At 38.0% G+C, this 16,109-nt stretch overlaps 1 protein-coding gene across 2 annotated transcripts in view; it reads left to right on the top strand.

The window, feature by feature from the left end:
* The first annotated feature begins 244 nt into the window (after positions 1–244).
* Positions 245–16,109, top strand: part of LOC127420108 (retinoic acid receptor gamma-A) — a 65,356-nt gene continuing 49,491 nt past the window's right edge. For both annotated transcript variants that reach the window (XM_051662105.1, XM_051662103.1), the window contains exon 1: positions 245–406. The gene's annotated coding sequence lies outside the window, so the exon portion shown is untranslated. The remainder of the gene's footprint in view (positions 407–16,109) is intronic.

Raw genomic sequence — 16,109 nt, 5'->3', positions numbered from 1 at the left:
TTGAATACAGAAAGCAGAGAAAGAGTTCAAGGAGTGAGAGAAAGAGATTGAGGGGGAGGGAAAGAGGCAGAGAATTAAAAACAGAAATTTAAGCTTTCCGTGCCTCTGTTTCTTCCCTCTAGGCATTTTGCGGTTTGTGAAAAATGTGCTGTATATTTGAAGGGTGGAGTCACGTGACCCGGACAGGGCTCATGAATCAGAGCGCATAATTATTTCTAAGAGAGACAAAAAGAAGAGAAAAAGGGAGAGCGAGAGAGAGAGAGAGAGAGAGAGAGAGAGAGAGAGAGAGAGAGAGAGAGAGAAACGACCGTGTAGTGTGAAAGAGACTCCGATGAACGGAGAGAGCGCGATTTCCATCCCTTTTCGAAGAGACTCAAGCGTCCCTCGCGGTTCCCAGTCGGAGCGGGTGAGTTGAACTTTCGCGGAACCGATCAAACGATGCCTTTATTAGTTTACTCTCTCGTTTTTCTGCCTTTCCGTCCAGATATGAGACAGATAGCAACTGAGAGACTGTATGATTTAAAATAAATTAAGTAGATGCAGCAGACTGTCTTAAAAGGCAACTAGATGATGAAAGGATCGGGTTGATCGCGACTTTCGTTACACTCGATTCTCTTTAATTCATCTGACTGTAGCGCGTGTGCTGTGCGTGCGTATGCATTCGCGTACGTGCGATGTTGATATGTCGCGTGCATGTGTTTTTTGTATCCCTGATGTGTTTCAAGCGATCAACTGTTAACGATTTTGTTCTTGTGCATACCTTAACCTGAGGAGTTTGTAGCTTGACATGTGTAAAACATTACAGGAATGTTTTTTCCAGACTGTAAGTATTTCTCATAGTCCTGTTGCTTAAACGTAAGCATGTGTGTGTTTATCTGTTTGTGTGTGTAAATCTGATATTAGTTTGGTACCTACAGTGAAAAAGTTTTCTCTCATCTCAATGTGTAAAATTGTTGTCTGGTAACTTAAAAAAGTATACATAATGTGGTAGCATCTAAATTGACTGATTATATCAAGGTAGTATACATTGTTTTAGATAAATGAAATACATTTTTACTGGTCAGATCAGGTAAAAATAGAAATAAAATGACAGCAACATTTTGCATTTTTTTTTTTTTTTACAGAGCAATCACATTGAACAAATATTAGGGAACACACACAAAAAAAGTAACATAAAATGGATATAAATGCACAAATCAACATGGTCACAGGGCTTTTTTGTGATGCTTGTGTTACCTGATAGGTTGAACCGATGCAATGAATGTAGCACCTGTTCTTTGTCCATGCTTTTTTGTACTTCTGGTTCAGTCTTCAGTCTAAATGCTTTTGGTCCAAACTTGCATTCTTTTCTTTTGCAACATTTTCTCAAGTTTGAAAGATTTTTCGCAGTTTATCCCAGCAGTGTCACAGCTGGCAGTGATTTATGACTTTTTTTCCAACATGTTACGTGTGAGATTTTTTACAAGTTGAAACATTTTTAAAAAAAGTTTATGCCAGCAATGTTTAGTACTGTCAACGCTAGCTGTGATTTATGGTGTCTTTTTTAAACGCAGGACATAATGTTAGTTAACACATCCAAACACAATCTGTGCAGAGGAGAAGACTGAAAGTGTAAAGCCATTCAAAACAACAGACTTACTCAAGTCCACACACATGCACACAAATGCTTTTTTTTTCTTTAAATGAGAGAGGAATGGGCCAACCCTTTTCTGTCTCAAGCTGTTTATGTCTCACAGATCAGCTACATGAGTTTACATGAACTCAGACAAAAGAACCAGAGACTAGGAAAAACAAACTATTGTCAGACCAGATATTCATGTTCCACCACAACCAAAACTCCCACTCTGACTCGAGCGGGACTGAGGAGTCTGTTGTCAGCTGTTGAGTAAGTGTAATGTAATACAGGAGTGTCTTAATGTGTTTGGGTAAACTTCTGTCATTATACTCTTAAATGTGTATTTTCCCTGTTGGGTGACAGTGCAATGTATATTTACCCACCCTAAACATAGTTTTAGATTGACAGTTTTTACTCCTCAATCTATTTATCATTTATTGTTTTTATGATAGGCCTATATATATATATATATATATATATATATATATATATATATATATATATATATATATATATACCCTACCAGCCACCTATTTGTTCTTTATTATTACCATTTTCCACATTGTAGAATTATAGTAAAGTCATCAAAACTATAAAACTGCTTTACTATCTGGTCCAACTCATCCATAAAAAAAAAAACAACAACAAAAAAACAATTTCAAGCATTTAAGAATTGCCCTGTAGATGAAAAGGTTTTTTAACATAATGAGAAACTTGCATTCAGTCAGTTGAATCCAAACTTTTGAATGGTAGTGTGCTTCTGTCTTTTTATGGTTTTAAAGGAATATTCCTGGTTCAATACAAGTTAAACTCAATCGACAGCATTTACGGCATAATGTTGATTACCACAAAAAATATTCCGACTAGTCGCTCGTTTATGTAATCGTGGTTACAGTAAAACATTTACAATGGAAGTGAATGGGGCCAGTCCATAAACGTTAAAATACACACTGTTTCAAAAGTATAGCCACAAGATGTAAACAATATACGTGTTGACATGATTTAAGTGTGATAAAATCACTTACCTTATCTGTGTAAAGATATATCCAATATTACAACTTCGTTGCCATACAACGCTACATTGTAAACACTTTCAGTGATTTTATCACACTAAAATCAAGTAGAACAGAGATTTTATCACATCAAAATAATGTTAACGTGTAATGGACTGGCCCCATTGACTTCCATTGTAAGTGTCTTACTGTAACCATGATATTTGCTTTTTTTTTTTTTTTTTAATAAACGAGGGATGAGTTGAAAATATCTATTGTGGTAATCAACAATATGCTACAAATAGTGTCGATTGAGCTTATCTCATATTAAACCCTGAGCGTTCCTTTAAGTATGTTGAATAGCTTTGACTTTTGACTTGTGGCTTGGACCGTGCCCATTACACATTGAATGTATGAGATGTTTTCACGAAGACCCTTGTATGGTTAGAACACCCCCTGACTGTCTGTCTAGATCCCTATTTTACTCTTGTCTTTATAGTTCTCTCATCTTCTGGCACGGAATCATAAATCCAGGCGTTTATCGCTGACTCTCTCAGGAATTTTGGGGGGTAATAGAACATAAGTGGCAGGGAGGGCACAAGTGGTTTATGGGGGATCTGGTTGAGGGGGTGGTTGTTCACTGTCTGTAATTATAAAGGAAACCATCAGATCACTGTTTCCCTTTTGCAGGTGTGGAGGGATGTGTCCCTTTGACTGTGTGTGTAAAGTATGTAAGACTTGGTATGTAAGACTATATGTCAGGCTGTGTGTGTGAAACATCTTTTTATAGAAGTTCCTGTGTTTGTCAGGGCCTTTATTAATGTGTACTGTATGTGTGTGTGGTGTGTGTGTTTATACTCATGAATGTGAATTCCCTGTGCCAGTGCTACTGTAACGAGAGCCATCTATTACCTTCTATTGCCCTGATTAAATAAACTATGTTCATCTGAAATGGCTAGTTTAGCTCAGCAGCCATCTCATTTGTTTTTATAAATCGGATTTCTTGTCTGATTACTTCACGTAATAAACCGCAACTACAATCAAGCTACGATCATGTTAATGCTCTGACCCTTAACCAATTATTTAACCTTGTTTCCCACAGAGAAATTCTGCAAGCATAAATAACCTCACTTGCCGGGGCCTTTCTCTTTCGGTTCAAATGTTTAATACCTCTTTTAAGTGTGTAGTTCACCCAAAAATTCTAAATCTGCAATCACTGACTCACCCTTATGTTTTTTCAAACCCGTATGACTGTTTTTGTTAACCTCAGACACCATTTACTCTCATTGCATCATTTATCCATACTATGAAATTGAATCGTGACTGAGGCTAACATTCTCTCCTTTTGTGTTTCATGAAAGAAAGTCATACAGATTTGGAACAACAGAAGGGTAAGTAATAACAGAATTGTCATTTTTGGGTCAACTACCCCTTTAAACAAGCTTTTTTCCACGTTATGCTGTTTATCTGTTTTTGCAATGTGACTTCACTCACCTTGTCCACATCACATCACGGAACGGAACTGTCACAACCGGTGTGTCACTTTGAGTTTTTGTCCTCTTCATCTTTTCCTTCTCTCTTTCCATTACTCTCTCTCTCTCTCTCTTTATTTGCCATGTTCTTCCATATGTCATAACCTTGTCCAAACCTTGCGTAACACATTTGAATTTTTTCATAGCATTTTGAGTTATAACGTAACAACTGATTCCAAGTGACAATGGTGACTTACACCTGTGTTCAATTAGGGTTGCCACCCGTCCCGTAAAATACGGGATCATCCCATATTTAAAGATAATATGAATCATCGAATCAGTACGGTACGTGATTTGTCCCGTATTTAAGCTGGTCAGATGGCGTCATGGTGAAATCGTTCCAGATCGCTAAATTAACATTGATATAAGTTGGAAAATGTGCCTGTGGTGGGTAATGGACCGTCCGAAAAGTCCACAAATGATGCTAAAACTGTGGATTTATTTCTATATAAATGTTCAATAAGATCAAACAATGTATGAATGCAATCACTGAGTCATAAAGACAAGTACAGGTGAAGGAATAAAAAAAATAAATATGTATAAACCAACCAACATGTGTACATAAATAAGATAAAGGAGACAAATAATCGAAAAGATAAAAAGAAATATATTTTAAACATATAAAAGATATATCTATCTATCTATCTATCTATCTATCTATCTATCTATCTATATATATATATAAATAGATATATATTTTTATAGGTCAGGGGTCAGGAAAGTTGTAATTTCAGCAAATAAGAAAGGGTATACAACTTTTATTAATAATGCATATTAACTCTTAACACATTTATTGCTAAAACTGTGGAGGATGTGGTTAGGGGCCATGATCCCCCCACCCTCATCTAAGTGTCCCTTATTTTTAAAACTTCAAAAGTGGCAACCCTGTTTTCAAAAGTATATTCTGAAAAACTAGTTTTATCACTGACATGGAAGCGCTGTTGTGTGTGTAGTGAAGTGTGGGTCTGTGTAATGACTCGGGACAGACACATTACAAAGTTTCCACCCTTCCAACAAGTGTTTATGTTGAATATGTTGTAATAATGGTAATGCGTTAATCACAATTAACGCGTTAAACTTCTTTACTTAATCGCATGTGTTAATGCATTAATTATGACAGCTCTACTCATAATTTAAATCTTTAACTCTAGTAATCTGATTTAAGTCTCACAAGCAGTAAGTACACATAACATAGTAAAAGTTCTTGGTTCATTTCGTTTCAGACATGACGAAAATATTGACTTGTGGTTCAGTATGTTTTTTTATTCACTAATAAGAACCAACTAATAAGAGTCATTCGATAGAAAGCTCTGTATGTTTTTAACTGTAGATTCAAGGGAACCAGCTCATAATAGTCACTCGTTCTGAAATCGGACTGAACTGTTTGCGCTCTGTTTTGCGCTACTGATTCAACAGTGCTGTTGCTGTGCCACTGAATGGTAGCACAGGAAACACTGTCAGAGTATTTTAGCATGGTGTCCTGTCTGCACTGGCGGAGGAATGCACATTCGAGAACCGTTAATGGAACTGAAAGTCATTTGGCTCTGGTATTCTTTTTGTTTTTTTTTTACAAAATGGAGCTGGTTCTGAATAAGACCCCCACTCTAGAGTGTGTAATTTCTGCACCACTGGCATTGCCAAATGGAATTGCAAAAATGCGTTTTCAAACAGGTGTCCTGAACACTCTCTTTTTACCAGTGGTCACAAAAACAAATAGACCCCAAACTCGCACCATTAGTTGAGCCAGTGTTGCTATGTCGGGGTGTTCGGAATTCCCAAACAACAGACCAATGTTTTGATAGCACCGCATGTCCGCATTGTTTACACTTTTCAGCGAAATCAGCCAACGAATGGCTAAATTTTTAGTTGTCTCTGCTTATTATGCTAGGATAGAAAAAAGTATTTTAAAGGAATATTCCGGGTTCAATAAAGTTAAGTTCAATCGACAGCATTTGTGGCATAAAGTTGATTACCACAAAAAATGATGTTGAGTCGTTCCTCCTTTTCTTTAAAAAAAAAAGCAAAAATCAAACTTACTGGGAGGCACTTACATTGGAAGTGAATGGGGCCAATTTTTGGAGGGTTTAAAGGCAGAAATGTGAAGCTTATCATTTTATAAAAGCACTTCCATGAATTCTTCTGTTAAAGCTCGTGTATTATTTGAGCAGTAAAGTTATTTAAATCGTCTTTTTTACAGTCGTTTTAGGGTTTGTTGACATTTCTTTGTCATGGCAATGAAAATTTAAAATTGGCCATTACTTTACACAGAAAAGGTTAGTAAGTGATTTTATCACACTAAAATCATGTTAACACATGTATTGTTTATGTCTTGTGGCTATACTTTTAAAACAATGAGTATTTTAACATTCATGGGTTGGTCCCATTCACTTCCATTGTAAGTGCCTCACTGTAATCCAGATTTTTGCTTTTTTTTAAGAAAAGGAGGGGAGAATCAACATTTATTTTTGTGGTAATCAATATTATGCCACAAATGCTGTCAGTTGATCTTAACTTGTATTGAACCTGGAATATTCCTTCGGAAAAAAAAAAAACCCACTTTTGAGTCATAGCTTAACAACCAATTCCAAGTGTGACTTGCACCTGTGTAAAATAATATAATGTACAAATAAGTGACTATGACAATATTACGACCTCTAGATTGGCTCTAAAATAAGAGGATCTGTCCAAACCACTGGTTATTTCACAATTGTTTTGGATTTTTGATGCTTTAAATTATTACTTTGGGGGCAAGATATACCCAAGTGGTATGATAGATATTATGGCATTGTCAGTTTTGTATGGTGATTGGGTGTGAAAAATGTTTGCCGGGTGCCAGGATAGGGCTCCGTGTCAGACAGGGTTTAAATTATGTGACATGTGACTCCCAAGTAGAACATCATCTATCACTCCTAATGTTGTACTACCATTTGCCCTGTCAGAAGGCAGAGGAATTCAAATGTGTCAGTTTTATCTCCCAACAATAAAAAGGTTTATGAAGGGCTCTCTCGGAAATGACTGCCTCATCACAATGATATGCTTTGTTTAATTTTGCAGCAGTCCAATTTGGCAAGGTTATATTTTACTTTTGTAGAACACTGACAGCACTGTAACCACCGGTACCCCGTAGTCTAGTGCCGCTAGGATAGTGGACATGTAAGATGTCAAGAGAAGATGAAACTTAAAAAAAAAAGAAACTTAAAAAAGGTATCTTTCAAAATGTAAATGCATGTTAATGATGTCTAGCCTTTGAACCTTCAGTAGGGTCTTTTTGACCCTCTTCATGACCATGTGACTCCGCCTGGAGGTTCCTCTGCCACAGCCAGACTTTCCACACAATGTGTCTCGTCTTCAAACATCTTTCTTCAATTGAATGCACACAGATTTCATTTAAGGTTATGGCACACAGCGCTGTTATGATTTCACCAGTGTCTTATTGTAATGTCTCCCATGCACAACAAGAAGACAAATTGTTTTACCCATCATGGTTTTGAGTGTAAACATCCCTCGGACACATGTGCTCATATTTTATACAGGATACGACAATTATTTGTTTCCCAGAAAGTATGTAAACTACAAGCAGATCTCTTTTTATTATCAGATGTGGTTTGCATTTGATTTAGCCTACCTTTTATTGTATTTTGTTTGCTTAAACTGGTGTAGTTTTTATGAAGCATTTAGCCTAGTTGCTATACTGTAAATAATTTACATTTTATCCAAAGTGACTTAAGGCTAGGGTATTCTTTTTTTTCCACGTGTCGTTCCAGAAAAGTACTATACTATTGGCTGGGTTTCATTACAATAAGTGTGATTAGTAGAAAGTTTTGTTGGCTTTACTTGCTCAAACTGCCTTAATTTGGAGGTGAACCATTTCTATTTGGTTTTTAAGTGAGCTTTGTTACCTTGCGTAGAAGTTTCCAGAGCCCTTACCCACAAGACGTTTGATCTGAATCCAAGACTGAATCCAGTCTTGGTGGAACTCTCAAGGCCTGTGCTGCTATAAAGAGCCTCTGTCTTTTGTGGGCGGTTGAGGATATACGGTTGGAGGTGTCAATCTATCTAAGTGCTGATTGACAGCAGGAAGACTAATGTGGAAAGTTAAAGTAGCTTTTTGAGTAAAGCACCATGAGCTTAGATTGGAGGAGTGGAAAAATCCAGAGTGTAGACAGGAAATGAACCCAAACCGCTGTACCATCCCAAATCCGTCACAGCTCTGGAGGAAGAATGGCTTGCGGTTTTTGCCAGGCAAAAGGAAAAAAATAACTCACTACTGGCTCCAGCAGTTAATGCCTTCTGTGATGCTTGGGTTATTTTTACTTTTATTATGTGTGGCAATTAAAGCTGAAGTGTGTGGTTTCTGCTCCACTAGCGCCACCAAACGAAATTGCGAAGATGATGACTGTTTTCAAACAGGTTTCCCGAACTCTCCTCCTGTCTTTCATTGGAGGAACAAAAAGATTGTCCCGCCCCAAACTCACACCATTGGTTGAGCCAATGTTGCCATGTCAGGATGCTCAAACAAACAAACAAGGTATGCAAACATTTCTTTAAAATAAAATCTAGTTTACCGCCTGCTTTCCTTGGGCGGTAGTAATGCTAAATTGCAGTGTGTTTGCAATGAAAGGAATGACTTACTTTAAATACTCAAGATGCAGTGCTGTTTCAGTTCTAATTGAGTCTGCTTAAACTAGATTGCGGTCAATTAGCGAATAAGATGCTGAAAGTGTACAAAAGCTGCAAAAAACTCTTAAGTGAATTTGCCCCACAGTGTTTTATTTGTGACTTATATTCAGTCGTCTCTGTATATTTAGCTGAGCTGGGATTAAAAAAAAGTATTTTAGAAACAAATAAATTACATACTACACCTTTAAAGCCAATTTTGTGATGGCTCAACAGTTAGGTCTCAAACTGATATTTTCAAGAGAGAATGTGATACCTTCGGTAGGAGGGACACTTGATCCGTGAGAGGTAATTCTCTCCTGAGTGAAATGGATACTTTATCTCTAAAAGCTACCTGCTCACCCTTTCACAGTCGCAAACTTTAGTACTTCAGAGGGGAGTATACGTCACCAGCATGGCTCGGCCCAGCCCTGAGGAACCATAAATCACATTGAACTGATCCTGTCAAAGATACACAGCGCATCACCCAGCCATGCCATGAGTATTTTCTCTCTCTTTCTGTCTAGCTCATTCTTTCTTTCTTTCTCTGTGGCTAATAGGCCTCAGCATGCTCTGCTAATGATGTGTTTGTTCTGTGTGGAGAAACAGTGGTGAAATCAGGCTTTTGGAAAGTCCCAGCCTGTTCTTCTAATCCCAGCGAATGCCGGGCCTGTGGTGGGTGCCCGCTGTTGGCCCCCCTCTTGGCCCTATTGAACTGCCACAGCAGGCAAAAGGAGAGTTTGAATTGAGCGTAAGTGTGAGGGCCAGCCAGAGAATAGCAGTAAAGGGAGAACATGTGTGCATGCATTTATACATATGTGTGTGTATATGTATGTGAGTGCGCCCCAGGGGCCCTTGCCAGAGAGAGAGAGGGCGAGGGCCCGAGAATGAGTTCACTTTCGGCTCAGCCTACCTGCTATAAAAGCAGAACATACTCTGTAAAACTCTTTGCCGATGTGACTCATGAAAATACACAGGCGCCAAGTGTTTTATTAATTCATTATTGTGTTTGGGAAAACTCTAGGAACACAGATCCCTTTTCAATCAGTTCATTTTCAAATAGCTGCATGCGATTTGGATTTTCTCCTGCTCCCTTTTTTTTCTCCTTCTTTTCCACTATTTTTCGGCTCTTTCTTTTTCTCTCCCTTTAGTTTTTTTTTGGGTGTGATTTTGATGTTTTTCTATACTCCCCCCCACCCCACCCCCCAGGCAAGGTCTAAAATATTATGGCAAGAGGATGATGTTTGTTTTCCATGCACTCTTTTTTTATTCCAGTTCTTTTTCCTATCCTTCGTTTTCTTGTTGCTGTAACAATTGATTTTCCATCCTGTGATCAATAATCACAATCAAACTGAATCAAACTGAATATTAACTTATTTTACGATGTATTCTTTTTCCTACTCATCTTTTTCTTGTTGCTGTCATGCAATCAACAGTCATAATCATAATCGTACTCTTAATCATCTTAATCTTAATCTGGAAAAAATTGAAAAAATAATATTATCATATCCTATTCCATATTTATTTTTTATTTTTCCAACCCATCATTTTCTTATTGTCGTAACACCTGATTTTCCATCCTCTAATAATATCAGGGTTTGCAGTGAATAAGGACCCAAATGCAGAGTGCAAACAAAAGGGTTTTATTAATCCAAAAAATAAATGAAGTGAAAAAACACAAACTACCCCAAAGAGGAAAAACACAGTCCAGCACAGGCAACGCTCCGAAGCTGGACTGGGACAGACGAACCGAAACCGGAACCGACCAAGCAGACTAGGCACCAGAAACAGTATTACGCAAGACTGAGAGACATGTGGCAATACAGAAACAAAACAAAGCCACATGCTCTCACAAGACACAGACACCCGGATGGCAAGAGCGCATATCGCCAAGACAACAGGCAACATGCGCTCATGCCAACCGACAGATAAGAGGAGAGAATGCACGGCAACGCTAGCAAAGCAATGCCATGCATTCTCACACTAGACAAAGCCTGAGCGTACATCACGAGGCAAACACCACGCGATGCACGCAACAGGGGACAAAACGAGACAGGACACCTATGCGAGGGCCACAAATAAACCCGACACCTCAGACCAAAGTGACCGAACCTCAGCACAACGTGAAGACAGATCGTGACCCGGGCGTGCAGCACAAAGCGAGTGCAACGTGCGTCCACGAAAGACAGACACAGATTATTGACACAAGTGCATCCCGCCAAGATGACGTAAGTACAATGCACTCACGCCAACAAAAGACATGTCATGGAGCATGAGTGTCCGGATTCCGACACCAAAACCGAAACTGACCCAGTTAGGGAAGGTAGGATCCAGACACCATTCTCCGGGCATGAAACACGAGACCGACCGAAAAGCACACAGCAAGGAAACCACAACCGAAGCCTTGCACTCACCCAAAGACAGAAAACGAAACACAAGACAGACACAGAACAATGTCACAATCCTCTCACACAAAAACCCAGACTGACAGAGTGAAAGGACCATGACAAATAATCACAATTGTAATCATAATTATCTTAATTTTAAACTTAATCTTAAAAAAAAAATGTAATATTTCCCAATATGCCCAATTCCCAATATGCTTTTAAGTCCTCATGGTCATGTAGTGATTCACCTCAGTCTGGGTGGCAGAGGACAAATCCCAGTTGCCTCTGCATCTGAGACCGTCAACCCATGCATCTTATCACATGGCTTGTTGAGCACATTAATGCGTGTGGAGGCTTCACGCCATCCACTGCAGCAACCACACTCAACTCACCAGCGCCCCACCAAGAACAAACCACATTATAGCAACCACGAGGAGTTTACCCCATATGACTCTACCCTCCCTAGCAACCAGGCCAATTTGGTGGCTTAGGAGACCTGGCTGGAGTCACTCAGCACGCCCTGGGATTCGAACTAGCAAGCTAGCAAACTCCAGGGGTGGTAGCCAGTGTATTTTACCACTGAGCTACCCAGGCCCCCGAAGAAGCTTAATATTGACTTACTTTATGCCATGCTTATTCAAGTTCTTTTTCCTACCATTATCCTGTGATAAATAATCCCAACAATAATCATAATTGGAATCATCTTAATCTAAAAAGCATGAAGAAACGTAATGCCGTATATATTCCAGTTTTTTCCTACTCTTTTTTTTTCTTGTAACACCAGATTTTCTACCTGCTATCAATATACACGATCTTAAGCATAATCTTAATCATCTTTATCTTAATTTTAGAAAACTTAAAGAAACTTAGTATTAACTTTTTTTATGATGTATTTATTCCAGTTCTTCTTTTTCTTTTTCCTACCTATCTTTTTATTTTTGCTGTAACACCTGATTTTTTCCATCCTGTGATCAATAATCGTAACCTTAAATCATTTTTATTACCTTAATCTTAATCTAAACAAAAAACTTGGAGAGCTTGAAGAATATTTTATCTTAAGATCTTTTTTTTTTATCTTGTCTTATCTTCAGTATTTTGATAATTATTTTGTTTCACCACATTAATATCTTATATTTTATACCTTGCATAAACAACAGTTGAAACTAAGCATTTCAAAGTAAATGTTGGGTAAAATGCCTGGTGGATATTAAACAAGCAGCTCCTGGCCTTGAGTAATAGAGAGGAAAGTGTGATTCTGATATCATTTTTGTATAATAGTCAGTAACTATTTTAGTTCAACAAATAGTGAATTTAGCTTAAGTGTGGACGACTGCCCTCCTCCGCAATTGCGATTTTTTTTTATTCTATAGCGCTTTGGTCTCCAGGGTAAACACGTTGATTTTGCCAATGTGTGGTTTTGAATGGTAAGCATTAAATGATTTCTGTTACATATGGAACAGTTCTGAGGGGTCACGGACAGAGCTGGAGCAGGAGGGGATTTGGGGAGGGGGGCAGTGTGGGCAGTGATGGGTTTGAGGGCACATAGATGCAGATGAAAACCAGACCGAGAAAAAGAGAGGGAGGGGGAGATGGCAAGGCCTTGTTGCGGCTGCTTAGGGGCGTGTGCCTATCTGCAGAGCTCCTTCCTTAGACGTGGCCACCCGAGCTTGGATGCACATGTGGAAGAGTTTACTGTAATGGAACTCTAAATTAGTGGTGGTTTGAAGCTGCCTGCAGCAATAGGCTGTAATTAACTGGCTCTGCTGAAAGAAACAGAACCAGAGAGAGACTGGGAGGGAGAGTGTGTTTAGTATGTGTGTGTCTGTGTTGGACAGATGTGTATACTGGAGCCATGGAAGAAAGGGGCACACTGGGAGAGAAAAATATTTGTTTTAGCATGTTTAATGCATTAGATTCTTATAAAAGATGCTCTTTGAACTAGATTTACGTGTGTGTGACTTGGAAAGAGATTTCTTTGGGCTTCGTTGTGTGGATTACAGTAGATCAGTGTGCATTTGTTATGGAGCGAGAGCACAGTATTCCAGTATGTGTTCAGGTGCGAGGGTTTTTATCCGACACTGAGAAAGAAACCGTTTGAATGTGTGTCTTGGAAAGCCCATGCTTCTTTCCTGGCTAGAGAGCCGCCCCCCTAGTGCCCCCCAGTGCTCGTACTCCGTCACTGAATCTGCCTCCTTTTTTCTCCACTCGAAGTGTGTTTATGCCGAGTTCATGAGCAGAATTTTTCCCTTGCTTTAAGCCCTTATTCACAAACCACAGTGCTTCCAAAATGCTGAATTCTTCAGCTCAGCTCATTTTTAAAAACCACATTTAAACAACAAGCCGCCAGCACCACCCACTCATAAAATCACTCAAGGGAGAGGGGAACAAAAAATGGACACTCAAGTGATAAAGAGGGGTGCTGTCTTATTGGAAAGCCTGACATCTAGATAGACCATGCATACACTGTACATACACTACTAGTCAAACCTTGGAACACAAACACTTATTCTTTATTATTTCTAATTTCTACATTTTAGAATAATAGTAAAGTCATCAAAACTATGAATTAACACAAACGACAACATGAAAATTATGTAGTGAGCTTAAATTAAATGAGTTAAATGTAGTGAGTAAAATGAAAACTATTAGTTCTTCAAAGTAGCAACAGTATTGCAGGAGTTCCCATGAATGTTTCTCACGAAAACCGTCAGGAAAATTTCCTGGTCATATTAAACCCCAAACCACTGCACAATATATATATATATATATATATATATATATATATAGATAGATAGATAGAATTAAACCTACATTTAAGACCTGCATTTAGGAAGATTTTTTGCATTGTGATATTATTTTAGGACTCTTAAGAATATTTTACCCCCCAATTCTCATTACCGTAACACCTCCGGACATTTTACTTAACTTTTACTATTCCCATTGTTTTCAAAGATCATTATCGTAACAGTAATTTTTTTACTGAATTGCATAAAAAAAGATACTGTTGTACAAATACATTTTTTATTTAAATTGGCGACAATGAAAGGCAGTACTAAGGGAGTACTACTATGATGTATAAATACTTTACAACTTAAATAAAAAATACTTTTTTTCATATTGCAGTAATGTACTGAGGCCCTAAAGGGTCAAGGTGGTAGTGGAAAAAAATCGTTTTGGGCTTTAAAATAACTGCAATTGGGATCTAACTTTTAAATCATACGTATGTGTTTGGAACAACCCTTTAGTATGGCCACCATGATTGCTCTCCTTTCGGAGTGCCCTGTGGAGGCATCGTTTATGCCTTTTGGTACATGTCAGTGTTGAATGATTGACTCACTCATAACACAATTGTCGCCATCTGCTGGCGCATGATAAATGGCCACATAAACATATGTACATATAAAATAATAGTTGACGTTTGAGCATATGATATTCAAATTCCATTAGGCCTGTAGTTTGGAAAAACATGCTACATATATAAAAACTGTCGTTTTGTAGCATTTTGAAATATGTTGCATTTTGAATTGCATTAAAATCATGTAATTATTATTATTATTATTTTTTGCATATGCCATATCAGATTTATGTATGATGTAATGATGCAATACAGAAAGCAGTCACTGTATCTTCTCACTCTTTACATGTTTACAAGATACAGTTTTCCACAAAAAGTAGGCACCAGCACCTGTCATCTCGACTCATGTCTTTTATAAATGCAATAGCCTGCTCAGCATTCAAGCACGGGAATGCATATATGAGAGCACAAGTTTTGCGAGAGAACGCAAAAGAATTTGCAAGAGAATGCAAAGTTTTGTGAGATAACGCAAAATAATTTGCGAGAGAACGCATAGTTTCTCGGGAACGCAAAGGTTTGCGAGAAAACGCAAAAGCATTTGCTTATTTTTTTCCCACGCTACAAACCACCAACTTGGCCCTTTAGGGGCTCCTAAGTAATGAGAAAATCATAGGACCGTGTTTTTTTGCATTGCTGTGATGATAATTGCAGAGGGAAAATGTGTGTAACTGTCATGAAAATAACGTCACAATTAAAAAAATGTAATGGCCATAAAATGTTTTTTTTTTTAATTTTACATTTTGCATTTTCTATATGCAAAATATAATTTTTTATTTGTTTCTTTGGATTTTGAAGTAGAATAGGATCAGGACATTTTTTTGATAGATTTTGTGAGAATCACCCATATGCTGGGCAATTGTTGGCTGCTTTTCCTTCATATACGATCCAATGCATCATTTAAAAAAATATTAATTAAAATATTTGTTTTGGAAAGCAGTGCATACAGTATGTAATTTATATTTGTCTACAAATATTTGTCCTTTAATCAAAACTCATTTGTGTCCAAACCTATGACTGTTAGTGTGTATATGTGTGTGTATGTGAGAGGATCTCTCAGGCATGGGATGAGATTTGAATTGACGGTTTTCCATGATTGTGGAGTGTCCGGTTTCACCAACAATAAGGGTAACCTCATTTTCAACCTTGTCAGTCGATGAAAAGTAAAACCAAAAGGAGGTACTGACAGAGGGAGAGATAAAAGAGAGAGAATATGTGTGTGTGTGTGTGTAAGAGAGAGAAACTGAACAGAAACATTATGGAAAAGATACACAATACTTTGGACAAACAATCACTCTTCATCTTTAAAGGAAAAGTGTGTAAATTCTGTGCCATTAGAGTCACGTCCCAAACTCTTGCCATTGGTTAAACCAATGTTGCTGTGACGGGCTGGTCGGGATGCTCAAATGAACAAAGCAATGTTTTGATAGTGCCACAGAACCACAGTTTGAATGGTACAAATGGCTATCTTATAGTTGCCTCTGCTTATTAAGCTGGGATGGGAGATGCATTTTAACACTGAAAAAAATTACACACTTTTAGTTTCTGTCTCTCATCTTCATCAGTGGAGCCTTT

The sequence above is a fragment of the Myxocyprinus asiaticus genome, chromosome 29 (genome assembly GCF_019703515.2).
Source record: "Myxocyprinus asiaticus isolate MX2 ecotype Aquarium Trade chromosome 29, UBuf_Myxa_2, whole genome shotgun sequence".
NCBI lineage: Eukaryota > Metazoa > Chordata > Actinopteri > Cypriniformes > Catostomidae > Myxocyprinus > Myxocyprinus asiaticus.
Note: the sequence above shows the minus strand (reverse complement) of the source record. Positions and strands in the feature narration are given on the sequence as shown.